Source organism: Mus caroli, chromosome 9, assembly GCF_900094665.2.
Source record: "Mus caroli chromosome 9, CAROLI_EIJ_v1.1, whole genome shotgun sequence".
Classification (NCBI taxonomy): domain Eukaryota; kingdom Metazoa; phylum Chordata; class Mammalia; order Rodentia; family Muridae; genus Mus; species Mus caroli.
This window is the reverse complement of record NC_034578.1, coordinates 11,654,065-11,659,265: the sequence shown is the minus strand read 5'-3', so window position 1 is coordinate 11,659,265 and position 5,201 is coordinate 11,654,065.

Here is a 5,201-nt window from a genome sequence, read left to right as displayed (position 1 = left end):
GGGTATACTTCTGCTCATTAACATTGTTTTATTAAATCATATCAGGAAGCCGAGGGCAAGAATGGATGCAAGAAATTAATGGTCACCTTTGGTAATCAGTCCAGCCTTAGCAAGAGAGGCACGGTCAGCTAAGTGCTGGCTGCGCTGCCAATGTTCTTAATCCCTGACCTTAAAAACATCCCTCGCTTAATAACCAAAAGTGTGACTTTTGGAACTCTAAATTGTTCCCTACAATTTTCTATGTCAAAGCCACTAGCAGAACTAACATTCTATAGCTCCAAATTTTTTCTAAGGGTGGTGCTCATTGCTAACAATCTATATCTCTAAGTTCTTTCAGAGAGTGGTTGTTGAATCATTAATCACTAATGCTGTAGGTGACAATGACATTGCTCGCTGAGGGGCTGGAAACCCCTTTACAGTTGTTAAACAACTCGTAGTTTATGAGGGATGTGGTGTAAGGGCAGCAAGCAGAGTGAACCTCCACAACAGCATGAAGTCCTCAGGACACGGAGTCCTCGAGGCGCTGCCTCTCTGGGGCACAGCCATTGTAATTGCGCTAACCCAGGGGCTGTGAGATCTAAAGCCCTTTTTTGGTGTTCCTCTTGCACAGCTCCCAGCAAGGACTAAGGAGGGCTGCGGGAGGCGCTGAGAGAGAACACCAACCGCCGCTGGGGCAGGTGGGCCTAACTGAGGATTCATCCTTAGAAGGATGAACTACATACAAAATCACTGAGAGCACAAAGTACCAGACAGGCAGTTGGAGAATGAATACGTTGGTGGCTATGACGACTAACCACACCACAGAGCTGCCAATGCTGCTGAAGAAACCAAGTGTCGTTCATTACTGATGGACATGTAAAATGGTGAGGTCACTCAGAAAATGAGTGCCAGAGTTTCTTACAGGAATCCACAGACTTGCCATGCACTCCGAAAGTTATCTCCTTGATGTTTACTGAATATCAAGCCGAAAGCCTGGACAAGAATGTATATATAATTTCCTGTTCATAATTTCCAAATCTTAGAAGACCCATGTGGTAGTTTAACTAGAAATAGCCCCATAGACTTATGTGTGAAGGTGTGGCATTATTAGGAGGTGTGGCCTTATAGTGGGTGTGGCATTGTTGGAGGAAGTGTGTCTCAGTTCATTTCCTACCGCCTTGGAATCAAGATGTAGAACTCTTGGCTCCCCCAGCACCATGTCTGCCATGCTTCCCACCATGACGTTAATGGGCTAAACCTCTGAAACTGTAAGCCAGCCTCAATTAAATGTTTTCTTTTATAAGAGTTGCCTTGGTATTGGTTTCTCTTCAAAGCAATAAAAGTATGAGACAAAAACATGAATTAATGTATTTATGCTAGTGCCCAGATGGTCCCCTCCATTCTCTCCAGCCCCCTGTTTTCTTTTGTAACTATTATTGTTGTGTATATATATACATATGTGTATAGCCAGTCAGTTAAGTGAGAGGTTGGTTCACAGACACTTGGTGGGAGGAGTATTGGGCAGTCACACGCACACACACACAAAATGTTTACAGAGGTGGAGTTATCAGAGCTAAACCATTAGGAAGCAACAGGAAGAACACGCATCAGGTACAGCTACACTAAGTCAAGGAAAAGTTTGTGAAGTAGCTCTGGGGGGTGCAGGGGGCTAAATGCCTTCCTCCTCACTCCCCGCCAAACCCCACATGTTGAGGTATATAGAGTAAGGAGAAGGGAGGAAGGAAGGACTACTCTTCATCATGAACTATGACAAAGGGCAGTCAATGGAAGCAGGTACCTGCCATCAGGGGGTGACAGGGTCTGATGAGGTGTGTGGAGAATATTAGGGGAACTTGAGTGGCAGAAGGGAGGGAGCCAGGAAATTCATACTGGTTCAGAGGGAAGGGAGGATCTGAGCGGTGCAGCAGAGCATCAGCAGACAGACTCGTGAGAAGCAGTGCTTAAAGTCAAATTAGCAGAACTTAATAATTGATTTGCTAAATGGGGAAACTGCGAGAAATACTTTTAAACCTCAGCTGGCCCACTAAATCAACTTTTAGAAAGACGTACTTCACAAAAATTAAAGTGGATCTATTAAAGTACACAGTTTGATAAACGTTGACAGTTTTATATGCACCCATGAAACCACAACCAAAGGAGAATATTCCCATCATCTGGAGAGTCACCTTATACTCTTCAGTCAGTAAACAGCACCCCTACGCAGACCACCTCAGATCACCACTGATGCTTTCTGTCATTTCAGTTTTTCCTTTTGTACAGTTAATTCAACATAGGTTTTTGAAATCCATTCATCTGCACGCATTGTTTAAATCACTAGCTCATTCATTTATAGAGCAAAGCAGTGTTCCATTGCAAGAATGTATGCCATACTTCATTTTACTTGTATATTTTTAAAATCTTAAGTATCATAATTGCCACTGAAAATTGCATCAAATGTATATTTTCCATATATACACAGCCTATCTTTTCTATTTGAATTGTGATATATCTATTGCACAAAGTTCTGGGTTTTTTTAAGTTTCGCTCTAGCATCTCATTTTAAACCATTTGCACTTATAGTGATGGCTGCCTTTAGTTGTCAACTTGACACAGTCTAAATCACCTGAAAGGAAAGTCTAAATGAGGGCTTGTCTACACTGTGTTCTCTGGCGGGGCGAGGGTGTCTTCATTAGATTAATGCACGAGGGAAGACCCAGCCCACTGTGGGTGGTGCTGCTTCCTAAGCAGGGAGTGTAAGACTGGAGAAACCCAGCCAAGGACAAGCAAGCAAGAAATGCCTGTGCACATTCATTCCTCTCTGCTCTTGGCTGCAGTTGTGACCAGCTGTCCAAGATCCAGCTGCTGTGCCTTCTTCATCATATGGCCTGTAATCTGGGAGCATGAGCTGCATTAGAGCCTTTCTCCCCGAAGCTGTGTGTTGTCAGGGTGTTATATCATGACAACAGGCATGAAAGGAGAATCCCACCTCCTCTTCTAGCTTCCAGCTCATCCCAGGCACACTCTGTTCCCAGTCGGTAGATGCTGAAGATGTTTTCTATTTGGGACAAGAAATAAGACTGTGAAGAGCATTTGTGTCTAAGGATCCACATACATACGTTTTTTTTAAAAAAAAAAAAAAAAGGCCTATGAGTGGAACGTTGGGAACCCATGTTAAGAAAAACTACCCATAAGTCCTCCAAGAACTGAAGCTTTGTCTATTCCCTTCCACAACTTACACACATTTCGGTTGCTCCACATTCTTGTCAATGCTGGCGTTACAACTCTAGACACCCACATTGTCAGGGAGTAGCAGTGTCTTGCTGTGACCATTGCATTTGCCTATCTGATGACTGATAACAGCAAGTATCTTTTCCTTGTGCTGCTTGTGAGGCCTTCTCAGCTTCTGGCTTCAAATGTTCTTTGTGTCCTTTGAAACCCTGGGAGGCAGAACACACATTTGACTCAAACAGGGAGCAGCAGAGCTGTTTTTAAAGATGCATAGGGTGTAGGAAACAGTGAGCTCAGCCCTGAATGGCTGGTTTCAGGCAGATGGAGGACAGTGGGTGTTCCCTGAGCTAGGGAGAGTGGCCTACACATATGTCCTGTCTCTAGACATGGAAGCCAAGCTAAATATCAAATGTCATCAAAAGTAGTGAGTTTTAGGCCTGGCCTGGTGGTGCACACCTTTACTCCCAGTACTCAGGAGGCAGAGGCAGTCAGATCTCTATGAATTTTGAGTCCAGCTTGGTATACAGAACCTGGGTTGCCCTGGAAACCCTGTCTTAAAAAAAAAAAAGTGAGTTTTAAACTTTTAACAACCTGTTAGAAATTAATTTAGTGACTCCTAACCAAAAATTATCTCAAGGGTAATAGGATGGAAAAATGTATTCCAGGTGCTAAGGTTAAGTGTATATCCATAAAGATTCTTATTGTACGCATAAATGCCATAGTGGCCATGAGGGCATACTAGAAAATATTAGAAGAAAGGAGGCCACAGATGTACTTGCCAACTTTATCCTGGAGAGGATTAGATTCAGTCAGAGTTGGCTAGAGTTCCTGGCTACTTCTCTTAAATAGCTCTGAAAAAGTTGTGTGGAATGTTGGCTTTTTCTTCCTGTAATTAGATTGGGAACAGTGACAGCATTTACGTCAATCAGGGCTGTGCTTCTGTGCAGTGTCCCAGGGCGTCACTTGTAACAGAAACAACCAGTGCAGGCTCTTGGCTGAGCCTGTGGACCTGAGCTAGATTTCCACCAGCCCCGGGGCTATTCAACAGCCTGATAATGACCAAACCTACAAACTTCACATGAGGAGAACATATGAATTACTTTTCTCACTGCTATGACAAAATGACAGAAAAAGCAACTTAATGAAAGAAGTCTTTCTTTTGGCTCACAGTTTGAAGAGCACAATCCATCACACACGCGCACGGTGGTGGGAACATGAGGAACTGGATACACTGTGCGCTGATTCCTTTGTTGTCAGCACGACACAAGCTAATGTCATCTGGGAAGAAGGAACCTCAGCTGAGAAAATACCTTTATAAGATAAGGTATTCTATAGGCAAGCCACGGGGAAGGTATTCTATAAGCAAGCCATGGGGAAGGTATTTTTTTTTTATTGATGATTGGTGTGGGAGGTCCCAGCCCACTGTGAATAAGGCTACCCTTGGCAGATGGTCCTGATTTATATAAGAAAGCAAAACTGAGCAAGCCATAGTGAACAAGCAGTGTTTCTCCATGGTGTCTGCTTTAGTTCCTGTACTCAGGTTCCTGCCTTAAGTTCTGCCTTGGCTTCCCTAGTGAGGAACTGTAACCAGTAAGCCAAATACACTCTTTCATCTCCAAGTTGGTTTTGGTCATGCTGTTTTGACACGGTAATAGAAGGAGGAAGCAGGAAAGCCAGTGTTCCGCCCACTTTCTCCTTTTTATCCAGTCCAGAACCTAGGGAATGAGATAGTACTACCTACATTCAAGATGGAACATCCCTGCTCTGTTAAGCCTACGTAGAAACCCTTAGCCTGGCAGTGGTGGCTCACACCTTTAATCCCAGCACTTGGAGGCAGAGGCATGTAGATCTACCTGCCTCATGTACACAACGAACTCCAAGACAGCCAGAGCTACACAGAGAAACCCTGCAAACGAATCGAAAAGTGTGTTTTGGTAATGATTCTGAAAGACCCACAACGTGAGGACTCCCTCACGTTCTGACTCAGGAGAGGC